The sequence below is a fragment of the Bos javanicus genome, chromosome 4 (assembly GCF_032452875.1).
Source record: "Bos javanicus breed banteng chromosome 4, ARS-OSU_banteng_1.0, whole genome shotgun sequence".
NCBI lineage: Eukaryota > Metazoa > Chordata > Mammalia > Artiodactyla > Bovidae > Bos > Bos javanicus.
The window spans coordinates 47,120,757-47,136,590 of record NC_083871.1 but is presented as its reverse complement, the minus strand read 5'-3'; the positions used below and the strand labels follow the sequence as shown (position 1 = coordinate 47,136,590).

At 39.5% G+C, this 15,834-nt stretch overlaps 1 long non-coding RNA gene across 1 annotated transcript; it reads left to right on the top strand.

Annotated features, from left to right (window-relative positions):
* Positions 1-9,044: 9,044 nt before the first annotated feature.
* LOC133246029 (uncharacterized) lies at positions 9,045-13,174 on the top strand. Its single transcript, XR_009735874.1, has 2 exons — positions 9,045-11,108; positions 12,323-13,174. It is a non-coding gene; the product is annotated as an uncharacterized LOC133246029 (long non-coding RNA).
* The last annotated feature ends 2,660 nt before the right edge of the window (positions 13,175-15,834 follow it).

The following is a 15,834-nucleotide window of genomic DNA, read 5'->3' as shown; positions in this document are numbered from 1 at the left end:
ATATAATTGAAGAATCTCAAAGCCATGGATGGCCAGGTTTTGCCCTTCATAAATTGAAGAGCGTACTTGCAAAACAAAGGATAATTGAAAGGTTTTTCTTTATTCAGTGAAATCTGCTTTCCTATTTTATGGGGCTACATTCCTGTAGGATAAAACTTCTGTTTTGAATGGCAAACTCCGTGGAAAGTCAAGGAAAAAGTATGGACGTTGTCTCCAGGGGAAAGAAAAGGGTAAAGCGTGTGTACACTCAATGCACACACACACATGTGCCAACTTTGCATACACTTTTCTGCACTTCAATGTAATATTCAGCTAAGACCCCCGACTCTGAATAAGTGCTTTCCAGACCTTAATGTGCATAGGAATCACCTGGTCTTGTTACAGTGCCCGATATTTCAGCAAGTCCAGGTAGATTCGCGTTTCTAACAAAGCTCCAGAGGTGCTTACGCTACTGGTCTGCACGCCACATTTGGGGAAGCAAGACCTGTGTGCTGGGCAGTACGGCAGCCACTTGCCACGTGTGGTTAATTTAAATTTAACTGAAAATAAAACGTAAAATTGAGTTTCCCAGTCACACTAGGCACAGTTCAAGAGCCCCATAGCCATATGTGTGGCTAGTAAGACAGCACTGCTCTGGATAACAAATCTGCCCCTCAAGATACACGGGAGGTACAACACCCAGTGATGCTAATGATGAAAGGCAAATGCTCAGGTAAATACATTCCCCAGGTGCAAGTGGGGTTACAGTGCTGCTAGATCCGGGGCTTACACTGATGGCTTAACCAGAAAAAAGTCTTAACTGCTGTCATTAAAAACTTTCCTTCTTGGCTGGCACACATTATAGCTTCTTATGAAAGCAGCAGCTACAGAAAGCAAGAAGGGTTGAAGGGTTCATATGATCTGTTGTCTTGAGGAGTACTTGATGACTGTTACAGCTTTTTCACCCATACTGAAGACTCCTGCCAAGTGACCAGTATATAAAAGGTGACAACAGAGAGCTGTAATGGGAGAAGTTATTCAGAGCCCTGTTCTCTGATACATACTTACCATCCCCAGAAAAGCTCTAAATGTTTTTCTAGAGCAACTCTACCCAATAGAAATACCGTGTGAGCTGCATGTGTAATTTAGAATGTTCTAATAATCACATTGGTTCTGTTTCAAAATACCGTGTACATTTTACACTTAACAACACATCTCAGTTTGGATTAGCCACATTTCAGTATTCAATAGCCACTTGTGGCCAGTGGCTACCATATTAGACAATAAGGTTTTGAAAGATCACTTCTTTATTGCATGACATTGGTATAGTGGTAAATTTGTCTTGAGTACTCAGGTTTAACTTGTAAAACTGGGAATATGTAAGTTTGGAGTAAGACTGGTTAAATGTGATTTTGAAATGCTTAATAGATGATTACATTTTATGGTGATTGGGAGTAAATATTTTTGCTATGGGAGCACATAACAAACATGACTGTTAATAGATGCGAAATATTTCAGGATGCTTGAAATTTTCCTTAAGCAGTTCTGATGACACAGTGTAATTTTCTCTCCTCTGAATAATGCAGAGCTAATCCCTAGTGCAACTTCTTTTTAGATTTTAGATTCCAAATATATGGAATGTGAATTGAGCTTTCAGGGACGAGAGTGAGGATTTTGTGACTGGTTAGCATATAAAGCGTGGGAACTCAGGTTGTTTGTACAGACGTGGTAAGGTGATTGAAGCAGGGCTGAAGTTTTTGCCTTGTTTTTGCTTATAGCTTTTGTTGGGATATATTTCATATATTGTACAGTTCAGTTATTTAAAGTATATAATTCAGGGGTTTTTAGTATATTCACAGTTGTGCAGCCATCCCCACAATCAATTTTACAATACTTCTATCACCCCAAAAAAGAAACCCCATACCCATCAGCAGTCACTTTCTATGCCCCGCCCCTGGCAACCACCATCCTGGCAAGAACTACTTTCAGTCTGTATAGATGTGTCTGTTCTGGTCATTTGTATAAATGAAATTATACAATATGTGATCTTTTGTAGCTGATTTCTTTCACTTACCTTGTGTATTCAAGTTTCATGCATGGTGTAGTAAATATCAGCACTTCATTCCACTTTGTTACTGTCATTCAGTCGCTAAGTCGTGTCTGACTTTTTGCAACCCCATGGACTGTGGCACACCAGCCTTTCCTGTCCTTCACCATCTCCCAGAGTTTGCACAAACTCATGTCCACTGAGTCGATGATGCCATCCAGCCATCTCGTCCTCTCTCCCCTTCTCCTCCTTTTGCTTTCAATCTTTCCCAACATTAGGGTGTTTTCCAATAAATCGACTCTTCAGATGACTAAAGTATTGGAACTTCATTGTCAGTCCCTCCAATGAATATTCAGGGTTGATTTCCTTTAGGATTGACTGGTTTGATCTCCCTGCTGTCCAAGGGACTCTAAAGAGTCATCTCCAGTACCAAAATTTGAAAGCATCAATTTTTTGGCTCTCAGCCTTCTTTGTGGTCCAACTCTCACATCTGTACCTGACTGCTGGAAAAACCGTAGCTTTGACTATATGGATCTTTGTTGGCAAAGTGATGTCTCTGCTTTTTAATACATTGTCTATGTTTGTCATAGCTTTTCTTCCAAGGAGGAAGTGTCTTTCGTGGCTGCAGTCACCATCTACAGTGATTTTGGAGTCCAAGAAAATAAAATCTCCCACTGTTTTCACTTTGGGACTGGATGCCATGATCTTAGTTTTTTGGATGTTGAGAGCCTTAAGCCAGCTTTTTCACTCTCCTTTTTCACCTTTGTCAAGAGGCTCTTTATTTCCTGTTTGCTTTCCGCCATTAGAGTGGGTATCATCTGTATATTTGAGGTTGTTGATATTTCTGCCAGCAGTCTTGATTCTGGCTTGTTATTTATCTAGCCCAGCATTTTGCATGATGTACTCTGCATGTAAATTAAATAAGCAGGTTGACAATATACAGCCTTGACATACTTCTTTCCCAACTTTGAACCAGTCTGTTGTTCAATGTCTGGTTCTAATTGTTGATTCTTGACCTGCACACAGGTTTCTCAGGAGGCAGGTAAGATGGTCTGGTATTCCCATCTCTAAGAATTTTCCACAGTTTGTTGTGATCCACAGAGTCAGAGGCTTTAGTGCAGTCAATGAAGCAGAAGTAGATGTTTTTCAGGAATTCTCTTTCTTTTTCTGTGATCCAATGATGTTGGAAATTTGATCTCTGGTTCCTCTGCCTTTTCTAAATCCAGCTTGAATATCTGGAAGTTCTCGGTTCACATACTATTGAAGCCTAGCTTGAAGGATTTTGAACATTACTTGCTAGCATGTGAAATAAGTGCAATTGTGCAGTAGTTTGAACATTCTTTGGCATTGCCCTTCTTTGGGACTGGAATGAAAGCTGACTTTTTCCAGTTCTGTGGCCACTTCTGAGTTTTCCAACATTGCTGGCATATTGCGTGCAGCACTATAGTATCATCTTCTAGGATTTTAAATAGCTCACCTGGAATTCCATCACTCCCACTAGCTTTGTTCATAGTAATATTTCTAAGGCCCATTTGATTTCACACTCTAGGATGTCTGGCTCTAAATGAGTGACCATACCATCATGGTTATCCAGGTCATTGAGACCTTTTTTGTATAGTTCTTCCTGTGTATTCTTTCCACTTCTTAATATCTTACACTTCTGTTGAGTCTTTGCCATTTCTGTCCTTTACTATTTCTTTGCATGAAATGTTCTCGGTACCTCCAGTTTTCTTGAAGAGATCTCTATTCTTTCCCTTTCTATTGTTTGCCTCTGTTTCTTTGCATTGTTCACTTAAGGCTTTCTTTCTTATCTCTCCTTGCTATTCTCTGGAACTCTGCATTCAGTTGGGTATATCTTTGCCTTTTGCTTTTCTTTCCACAGCTATTTATAAGGCCTCCTCAGACAACCATTTTGCCTTGTTGAATTTTTTGTTTCCTTTGGGATGGTTTTGGTCACCATCCCATTGTTGCATTGTTGCAAACTTCCATCCATAGTTCTTCAGGCAGTCTGTCTACCAGATGTAATCCCTTGAACCTATTCATCACTTCAACTGTATAATCATAAGGGATTTGATTTAGGTCATAACTGAATGGCCTAATGGTTTTCCCTACTTCCTTCAATTTAACCCTGAGTTTTGCAATACGGTGCTCATTATCTGAGCCACAGTGAGCTCCAGGTCTTGTTTTTGCTGACTGTATAGCATTTCTCAATCTTCGGCTGCAAAGAATATAATCAATCTGATTTTGACATTGACCATCTGGTGATGTCCTTGTGTAGAGTCTTCTCTTGTGTTGTTGGAAGAGGGTGTTTGCTATGACCTTGGCAAAACTGTTAGCCTTTGCCCTGCTTCATTTTGTACTCCAAGACCAAATTTGCCTGTTACTCCAGGTATCTCTTCCTACTTTTGCATTCCAGTCCCTTTTGATGAAAAGGACATCTTTTGGTGTTAGCTCTAGAAGGTCTGTAGGTCTTCACAGAACCTTTCAACTTCAACTTCTTCCACATCAGTAGTTGGGAAATAGATTTGTATTATTGTAATGGTAAATGGTTTGCCTTGAAAACAACTGAGATATTTCTGTTGTTTTTGAGATTGCACCCAATTACTGCATTTGGACTCTTGTTGACTGAGGGCTACTCCATTTCTTCTAATGGCTTCTTGCCCACAGTAATAGATATAATGGTCATCTGAATTAAATTTGCCCATTCCCATTCATTTTAGTTCACTGATTCCTAAAATGTCAATATTCACTCTTGCCATTTACTGCTTGACCATGTCCAGTTTACTTTGATTCATGGACCTAACATTCCAGGTTCCTATGCAATATTTATTGCTCTTTACAGCATCGGACTTTACTTTAGCCATCAGACACATCCACAACTGAGTGTCACTTCTGCTTTGATTCAGCCTCTTCATACTTTCTGGAACTATTTCTCCACACTTCCCCAGTAGCATATTGGACACCTGCCAACCTGTGAAGCTCATCTTCGGTTGTGATATCTTTCTGTCTTTTCATACTGTTCATGGGGTTCTTGAGGCAAGAATACTGAAGTGGTTTGACATTCCCTTCTCTAGTGGACCATGTTTTGTCAAAGCTCTCTACCATGACCCGTCTGTCTTGGGTGGTGCTACATGGCATTACTCATAACTTCATTGAGTTATGCAAGCCCCTTCACCAAGACAAGGCTGTGATCCATCATTCCTTTCTGTTGCCACATAATACTCCATGTGTGAATGTGCCACATTTTGTTTATCCATTCATCAATTGATGGATTTCTGCGTTGTTTCCATCTTTTAGCTGACATGAATAATGCTACTATAAACAGTTTTGTTCAAGTTTCTGTTATGATGTATGTTATTATTTCTTATGAATATATAGCTAGGAGTTGAATTGCCAGGTCATATAGGAGCTCTGTGTTTAATCTTTTGATAAATTGCCATACTGTTTTCCAAAACATCATTTTACACTCTCACCAGGAGTGTAAGAAGATTCTAGTTCTCCACATCCTCAGCAACACTTTTATCTGATTATGGCCACCCTAGTGGTTGTGAAGTTATATCTCATTGTGGTTTTGATTTGCATTTCCCTCATGACTAATTCTGGAGAAGGCAATGGCACCCCACTCCAGTACTCCTGCCTGGAAAATCCCATGGACGGAGGAGCCTGGTAGGCTGCAGTCCATGGGGTCGCTAAGAGTCGGACACGACTGAGCGACTTCACTTTCACTTTTCACTTTCATGCACTGGAGAGGGAATTGGCAACCCACTCCAGTATTCTTGCCTGGTGAATCCCAGGGACAGAGGAGCCTAGTGGGCTGCCGTCTATGGGGTCGCACGGAGTCGGACACGACTGAAGCGACTTAGCAGCAGTAGCAGCAGCATGACTAATTGGGCTTCCCAGGTGGCGCAGTGGAAAAGAATCCACCTGCCATTGCAGGAGATGCAAGAGACATGGGTTCAATCCCTGGGTTGGGAAGATCTCCTGGAGAAGGGAAGCCTATCCACTCCAGTTCTTGCCTGGAGAATTCCATGGACAGTGGAGCCTGACAGGCTACAGTCCCAAGGGGTGGCAGAGAGTTGAACAGAAATAGTTTTCAACATAGAAGATCTGATTTTAACCAAGACAAAATATTTCACTCTCAAAAACCTTAGTCTAGAAGACACAGTTACTTCATTTGACAAGGAAGCCATCATCCACTGACTTAACCCTTTGGAAAGATGATATTGCCTTAGTTGATTCTAATACTCTGTCTAATGATGTGGAGCTAAAGCCTGTCTTGTTTCTTTTCCTGGGCCATCTTGGCTTTTTAGAGCCAGGCCCTTGTGCTTTAGAGAGGAAGAAGTAATGATGTGAGTAAGTCCAAAAAGTAAAAACTCAAACTTAGACATTGCTTACTTTAAATATAACATAGCTTACTGATACCTCTAATTCTGTAAAGAAAATGTATGCATTATTCGTACCCCAGATATTTATTGCATTCCTGGTACAGGCATGCCTCATTTTACTGTATTTCACAGAAACTGTGTTTTTTACAAATTGAAGGTTTGTAGCAGCCCTATGTGGATCAAGTCTATTGGCGTCATTTTTCCTACAGCATATACTCATTTCATAGCTCTGTCACATTTTGGTCATTCTTACAATATTTCAATTTTTTTCATTATTATATTTGTTATGGTGATCTGTGACCTTGATGTTACTCTTGTAATTGTTTTGGGATGCCATAGACTACAACCATGTAATATACATGTTATATATATGTAACATGTTATATATTTATATATAATATAACATGCTTATAATACATGTTATATGTGTTCTGATTGCTCCACTGCCAGCTGTTCCCCCATCTCCCTCCCTCTCCTCAGCCTCCCTATTCCCTGAGACACAACTATTGAAATTAGGCCAGTTAATAACCCTACTATGGCTTCTAAGTGTTCAAGTGAAAGGAAGAGTCATATGTCTCACTTTAAATCAAAAGCTGGAATCAAATAAACAGCAAGGAAAATATGTTTAAAGTCGAAAGCTAGGCCTTCTGTGCCAAACAGCTAGCCAAGTTGTAAATGCAAAGAAATTTGAATGAAATTAAAAGTGCTACTTCAGTGAACATGTGAATGATTAGAAAGGGAAACAACCTTATTGCTAATAGATAAAGTTTTAGAGATGTGGCTAGAAGATGAAGCCAGCCACAACATTGTCCTAAGCCAAGTCTAATCCAGACCAAGGTGCTAACTGTCTCTTTGAAGACTGTGAGAGGTGAGGAAGCTTCAGAAGAAAACTGAACCTAGCAGAGGTTGGTTCATGAAGTTTAAGGAACGATGCTGTCTCCATAGCATAGAATTTCAAGGTAAAGCAACAAATCTTAATGTAGAAGTTCCAGCCATTTTCCGGATCACGCTCAGGTAATTAATGAAGTTGGCTACATTACGCAACAGATTTTCAGTATAGACAAAAACAGCCTTTTGTTGGAAGAAGATACCATCTAGAACTGTCAGCTATGAGAGAGGCGAAGCCATTGCCTAGTTTCAAAAGACAGGATGAAGACTCTTGTTAAGGGCTAATGCAGCTGGTGTCCCTAAGTTGAAACCAGTGTTCTTTTACCATTCCAAAAACTCCTAAGGCTCTTAAAAACTATGCTCAGTCTACTCTGCCTGTGCTGTATAAGTGGAACAACAAAGCCCGCATGGTAGCACATCTGTTTACAGCGTGGTTTACTGAATATGTGAAGCACACTGTGGAGACTTAACTGCTCAGAAAAAAAAAGATTCCTTTCCATAGTTAGGAAGCTTGGGATGGACATGCACACATGACTGTATTTAAAATGGGTAACCAGTAAGGACTTAACTGCATTGCACAGGGAACTCTGTTTAGTTTCACGTGGCAGCCTGGATAGGAGTGGAATTTAGGGGAGAATGCTACATGTATATGTATGGCTGAGTCCCCTTGTTCACCCAAAACTATCACGTTGATAGCTTATACCCCAATACAAAATTTTTTTTTTTTTAAAGATTCCTTTCAAAATATTACTATGTATTTACAAAACACTTGGTTATCCAAGAGCTCTGATGTAGATATGTGGCAAATTTAAAAGTTGTTTTCATGCTTGCTAACAGAACATCCATTCTATGTTCAAGGAATAATTTCAACTTTTAAGTCTTATTATTGAAGAAATACATTTTGTAAGGCCCTAACTAATATAGGTTGTGATTCCTCTGATGGATCTGGCCAAAATAAATTGAAAGCCTTCTAGAAAGGATTCACCATTCTCGGTGCCATTGAGAACATTCTTGATTGGTGGGGATAACCAAAATATCAGCATTCACAGGAATTTGGAAGAAATTGATTCCAACACTCAGGGATAATTTTAGGAGGGCTCAAGACTTTATAATGGAGAAGTAATTGCAAACATGGTAGAAGTAACAGGAGAGCTAGAATTAGAAGTGGAGGTGGAAGATGTGGTTGAATTGCTGCAATCATGATGAAACTTCTAACAGTTGAGTTGCTTCTTATGGATGAAAAAAGAAAGTAATTTCTTGAGAATGGAGTCTATTCCTAGCAAGGAGTAGACTGAGAAGATTGTTGAAGATTATTGAGAGGATTGTTAAAATAATAACAAAGGATTTAGAATATTATATAAACTTAGACAATTAAACTGGTGGCTCAGACGGTAAAGAATCTGCCTACAATGCGGGAAATTTGTGTTTGATCCCTGGGTTGGGAAAATCCCCTGAAGAAGGAAATGGCAACCTGCTCCAGTATTATTGCCTGGAAAATTCCATGGACAGAGGAGTCCACCGGGCTACAGTTTGTGGCATCGCAGAGTCTCGTGCATGACTGAGCGACCAACACTTCGACTTTTTGAAGGTTTGAGAGGAATGACTCCAATTTTGAAAGAAGTTCTTCTGTGGGTAAAATGCCATTAAACACCACTTGCAGACTACAGAGAGATGGTTCACAAAAGGAAGAGTCAATGTGGCAGACTTCATTGTCGTCGTCTTTTTTTTTTCTTTTTTTTTTCATTGTCGTCTTATTTTAAGAAATTGCCATAGCCACCCTTGCCTTTAGCAACCACCAGTCTGATCAGCAGCATCAACATCCAGACAGGACCTTCCACCAGCAAAAAGATTATCTAAAGACTCAGATGATGGTTAGCATTCTTTAGCAATAAAGTATTTTTCTAATTAAGGTATTTACTTTTTTTTTAAGATATGATGCTATTGTATACTTAATAGTACAACACTTTTATATGCACTGGGAAGCCAAAAAACTCATGTGACTCATTTATTGCAATATTTGCTTAATTGCGATGATCTGGAATGGAACCCACAGTATCTCTGAGTATGCCTGTTTATGGAAAGCACTGTGTTCGTTTACCTTTAAGGAGACCTTGGCCTTCAAGGAGCTCTTGAAATTAGTTTGTCCAGGACTTCCTTCCTGTGCATATACCAACTGATGGTAGGAGAAAAACTGCCGTGCATCCTAGTCCAAAAGCATGCTAGAAAGGGAAGCCTGACTGCATAATAAAACTGGAAAATTAATCAGAAAATGGACATTAAGTAGATAGTCTAGAAACTGGAGATGAATGTGAAGTTTGTAACATTAGACACATGAATAATGTATTTCTCTTACAAACTAGTATATATGAAGTAAGCAGCAAAGATACACTGCATAGCACAAGGAATTATACCAGTTATTGTGAAATAACCTGTAATGCAGTGTAATCGCAGTGATGTTGGATCACTATGCTGTACTGAAACTGACAAAATATTGTAAATAAACTACACTTCAATTTTTAAAAATTGAGCGAGTAAAAGAATATATTTCTCCTTAGATGAGCAGTTTCCTAATTTTTTGATCAGCAAAGACATAATTTTAAAGACATAACTACACAGATCGGCTGTGTTAAGAAAACCAGAGAATTTGTGGTCCAGTAAAATACTAATGGCAAGGTTAATGTTAATACAAATAACTACAAATGATTTTTTCTTACAGCTCATCTTCTAAAGGCTTTCTAACAAAAACCATCAAAGCTAGTGTTGAAGAATTCACTGTGTATTTTTTTTTCAAAGAATGAGCTTTTGATTTCATTGCCTTTCTCGATTGTTTTCCTGTTTTTGGTTTCATGGATTTGTGCTCTGACTTTTCAATTGTTTTTCTCTCCTTGTTCTAGGCATAAATTGCTCTTTCTCTAGTTTCTTAAGATGGAAGCTTAGGTTATTGACTTTAGATTTTCTCTGAAATGCACATTTAATGTTATCTCCTACTAAGTACTGATTTTGGTACGTCCCACAAATTTTGAAAAGTTGTATTTTCACTTTCATTTAAGTTCAAAATATTTTTTTCTTCTGACTTCTATTTTTGACTGATATGTTATTTAAAGAATCTTGTTTAATCTCCAAATATTTGGAAATTTTCCTAAACAAAGCAAAAAGCCTGTGGACTGGGTGAAAATATTTGCAAATGACGCAATCAACAAGAGCTTAATTTCCAAAATATACATACAACTTAGTAACAAAAAAGCAAACAATTCCATCAAAAAATGAGCAGTAAACCTAAATGCACATTTCTCAGAAGATATACAGATGGCCAAAAGGCATATGAAAAGATGCTCAATATCATTAATTATTAGAGAAATGTAAATGAAAGCTATAATGAGTTTACCACCTCACAGTGGTCAGAATGGCCATCATTATAAAGTCTACAAATAAGTGCTAGAAAGGGTGTAGAGAAAAAGGAACTCTCCCACATTGCTGGTGGGAATGTAAATTGGTACAGCCTCTATGAAGGATAGTATGGACGACCCTCAAAAACCTAAAAGTAGAGTTGCAGTATGATCCAACAGTCCCACTCCTGGGCATATATCCAGACAGAATTATAATTCGAGAAGATACATGCACCCCTGTGTTCGTGGCAGGACTATTTGCAATAGCCAAGACATGGAAACAACCTAAATGTCCATCAACAGATGAACGGATAGAGAAGAAGCGGTACAGATACAACGGAATACTACTCAACCGTAAAAAAGAAGAGCAAACTGCCATTTGCAGCAACCTGAATGAAACTGGAGATTTTCACGCTAAGCGAAGTAAGTCGGAAAGAGAAAGATAAATATTATATCATTTTTATGTAGAATCTAAAATATGACACAGATGAGCTTATTTACGAAACAGAAACTAGACATAGAACAGACTTGTGATTGCTGGAGGCTTGGGGTGACTGGGGAGGGATAGATTGCGAGTTTGGGACTAACAGGTGCAAAATACTAGTAATATATATAGAATGGATAAACAAGATTCTGTTGTTACAGCACAGGAAACTATGTTCAATATCCTGTAGTAAACCATAAGGAAGACGAAATATATATATATAAGTTAAGCTGAATCACTGCCTCAACTGGAAATTACCACAATATTTTAAATCAAATATGTGCTGTGTTGTGCTTAGTCGCTCAGTCTTGTCCGACTCTTCATGACACCATGGACTGTAGCCCTCCAGGCTCTTCTGTCCATAGGGATTCTCCAGGCAAGAATACTGGAGTGGGTTGCTATGCCCTCCTTCAGGGGATCTTCCCAACCCTAGGATCTAATCCAGGTCTTCCGCATTGCAGGTTGATTCTTTATCATCTGAGCCACCAGGGAAGCCTAAGAATACTGGAGTGGATAGCCTATCCCTTCTCCACGATACACTACACTTCAATTTAAAAATATTTTGGAGTTTTCTAGCTATCTTTCTGTTCTTAATTTCTAGATTAATTCATTTTGAAGTGAGAATATACTTAGATTTTTCTTTTACTCTTCCAGTTCCTTCAGGTGTATCCTATGACCCATAATGTGGTTACTCTTGGTGAATGTTCATGTGAGCTTGAAAAGATATAGGAGCTCCTGGCATACAGTCATTCACTATATAGTAACATTTTCAGGCTCACTGATTCTTTGATTATGTCCACTCTACTGATGAGCTCATCAAAGGCAGTCTTCATTTCTGTTACAGTGATTTTTTAAATTTCTGGTATTTTTTTTTATTCTTTCTTAGTGTTTCTCTTTGCTTACATTACCAACCTGTTCTTGCATATTATCTACTTTTTTCATTAGAACCTTAATCATAATTATTTTAAATCCCAAGTTTGTGCCATATCTAAATCTAGTTCTGATGCTTGCCTTAAAGCTTAGTATGCCTTGTAAATCATTGTTGAAAGCCAAACATTGTGTATCAGTTAATAAGGACTGAAATCAATGTGTTCCGTGTGAAGTTTTATATTAATATTGCTAAGAGTTGGATTGTATTTCATATTTGCTGCAGCTGTAGGTGTCAGAGACTCATTTCCTCCAGTGTCCTTGTTTCTGTCTTCCCTGTTGTCTCTGTGATGGAATAGAATCTGCACCTCACCCCTCTTTCAACTGTAATCCACTGTTACAGCCGTGGCCCTGTTGACCTGGTAATGTATTGGCCAGAGAGGAAATGTTCTATCGTCCTATGTTTAAATCTCAGTCTTTTAATGGGCCCTGTGTCCCTAAACTTTCACAAGTGTTTCTCAGCATTTTTACCCCTAAGGTGAAAGAAGAAAGCTGTGGGGTGGTGTGTTAATTTGGGTAATTTCCCTTCCACCAAATCAGATAAGGCTCTGGTGAAGTCTTTTCTCCCTGCTGAATAGGTCTTTGTTAAGGAGAACGCTGGGCATATTTCAAAATGGTTACTTTTCCCCTCCCCCTGCCAGCAACACAAGTGTTTCTTCTTGGCTCTTCATAATGAGAACCTAGTGGGGTTCCTGGAAGTAAAACCCACTGAAGAATGGAGGCCTCTCTCAGAAACAGCCCCTCAGAGTTTTTCACTCTAATGTCACTATCCAGTTCGTCAGTGTAGCAATTCCTACTGGTTTATGGCTCCTGCAGCTTCTTTTTCAGGTAAACTGATCTTCGTCTGTGATTCACTCTGTTCTCCTCTCTCTCCAGATTCTGAGGTGACAGTTTGTCCTGCTGCCTCGACTGTCTGTTGACTTCAAATGAAGCCATTAAAGTCATCGATTTTTCAGTTTGTTCATCCTTTCTGTTTTAATGATGTGATAGACAGCTTCCAAACTCAGCGTATCAGAGCTGACTCTACAAGCCCGCCTGTCCATGTGTATTTTTTCAAATTAAACATTTATGTAATTAATCCCTCTTACTTGAAATAAATTTTTGCGATGCTGGTGCTTCTCAAACATCCAAACCACCTAAAATAACTTGTTAACAGTTTGCTGTGATTTGATTTTTTTCTCTGTTTAGTAAAGTGAACTCGTTCAGTCGTGTCTGACTCGTTGCGACCCTGTGGACTGTAGCCTGCCGGCTCCTCTGTCCATGGGATTCTCCAGGCAAGAATACTGGCGTGGGTTGCCATTTCTTTCTCCAGGGCATCTTCCCAACCCAGGGATCGAACCCAAGTCTCCCGCATGGCAGGCAGGTGCTTTATCCCATATGTGTGTATATACCATATGCCCCTATAGGTATGTACTCACATATATATGTACACCGTTTTTATGTGATGGTAATGTGTGCATCATATTATGCTACAACTTCTTTTTCCACTTAATATTCTCTGTACTTCCTTTTTCTTTAAAAGCTAAATTTATTTCAAATGAGGTTTATATTCAACTGAGAAAATTGGACTTTCCCTCAGGAGTCCTGAAATTTCATTTATATTATTAATATATATATTATATTTAGCATATATTAATACACTGTATTCATACTATATTAAAATGTGATTCTGATAAATACCAGAACATTTTAATTCATTTCTCACTGCTTTTAATACAAGTATTCAATTATTATGTTCCTAATTTCCAAGTAAAATAGCTCATATAATAAATAGAAAAAGCTGAACTAAGTTTTTCTATTTTCCATCTCCTAAGAGTCCAACAAATGTTTGAAAATAAATTTCTTTTTGTAGCTTTCCTTTCAAATATATTTCTGGTTTAATATGGCAGACTGAACACACATATATCTTCTTTCTCTCCCAAGGTCTCATTAAATTATGAAATTCTGGAAGAGAGTGAGCAGGTGGGATCACACTGATAGAGAAAAAGAAGAGAGAATTGCACCTAGTTCCACACACTGTATGTAATGAGGGAAATCCTGGCAGCTGGCTAGTTTGAGGTCAGTACACGAGCAGGGCTGGACCAGAAAGGCCTCTTTAGGACCATTCACTACCAAAGCATGCTTAGACTCGCAGGGAGATGTGGGTCCCTCCCCACTCATCTTCCATCATGTATTTATTCAACAAAGATTTGTTGAGCACATTGCAAAGCACTAGGCGCTGTTCCAAGTGTTTTTTCCTGAAGAAAGTGGGCAGATAGACCGAGGAGGGCACCCAGTGAAGTGCTTCAAGCCTGGGCGAAGGAGAGCGGAGCCCGAGCCTCAGAACTCCACGTCAAGCAGCTGTGGGTGGGGAGAAGGAAAGGCAGCTCAGAGGGAGAGAAACACGCTAAACCTGCTCCATTGCAAAGTACAGCCCTCCTTAATTAGGTGACTGTGGGCTTCCCCAGCCTGCCTGCTGCCTCTGCACCGGCACATCTGGTGAGGCAGGCTGGAAGGCAAGCCCTGCCACTTGCTTCCCTTGAGGGAGGCCAGCTAGGGAACAGAGAGCTCCACTACTAAAGAAACACACCCGCCACGGTCTAGGCTAAGCAAGGAGGCCTTTCTTTGTTCCTGCATCTGAGTGAATGTCAGGGCTCACCAGACGAGAGGAAAAGCAGCAGTAGCATGGAAGAGAAGGACCCAAACGAACTCACTGAAATAACAAGCCCTGTAGGAGACATAGATAACTCTAAAATCAGAAGAGACTTTCAAATTGTCCTAATTAGCATACTCAGAGGATAGTGCATCTATCACACACAGAGTCTGCCATGAAAGGGAATCAGTCAGACCACTGAAAGATTGATTGCCAAAATAACCTACTGGATCAGAAGAACGATAAAGTAGAAACCTGGAGGCTGAGTAACAGGAAGGATAAAGGAGAGGAAGCCTCTCAGAAACCAAAAAGCCTCCAAAGCAGATGGAGGATATGTTAATGTAAAGAAAGAGAGAACAAAGAGGGGAGAGGAGGTCCACACATTCCGATGACATTTCAGAAATTTTCCACAAAGGGAGGTGAAAAGCCATGACACCTGCAAAACATCCAGATCAGACCAATTTCAGATTTCTCATCATCAAATGGTAGAAGACACTGGAGCAATGTTTTCAAAATTTGGGGAGAAAAGGGTTGGACCATGAAATTTTTTTTTTTTTTAAGCTGGATTTATTTTTTTTATTTTTATTTTTAAACTTTACATAATTGTATTAGTTTTGCCAAATATCAAAATGAATCCATCACAGGTATACATGTGCTCCCCATCCTGAACCCTCCTCCCTCCTCCCTCCCCATACCATCCCTCTGGGTCGTCCCAGTGCACTAGCCCCAAGCATCCAGTATCGTGCATTGAACCTGGACTGGCATCTCGTTTCATACATGATATTTTACATGTTTCAATGCCATTCTCCCAAATCTTCCCACCCTCTCCCTCTCCCACAGAGTCCATAAGACTGTTCCATACATCAGTGTCTCTTTTGCTGTCTCGTACACAGGGTATATTCTGTATTTAGCTAAGACATACCAAATGTGGAAGCAAAATAAAGATATCTTAAAGCGTGAAAGTGAAGTTGCTCAGTCATGTCCTACTCTTTGCAACCCCGTGGACTGTAGCCCACCAAGCTTCTCCATCCATGGGATTCTCCAGGCAAGAATACTAGAGTGGGTTGCCATTTCCTTCTCCAGGGGATCTTCCCTACCCAAGGATC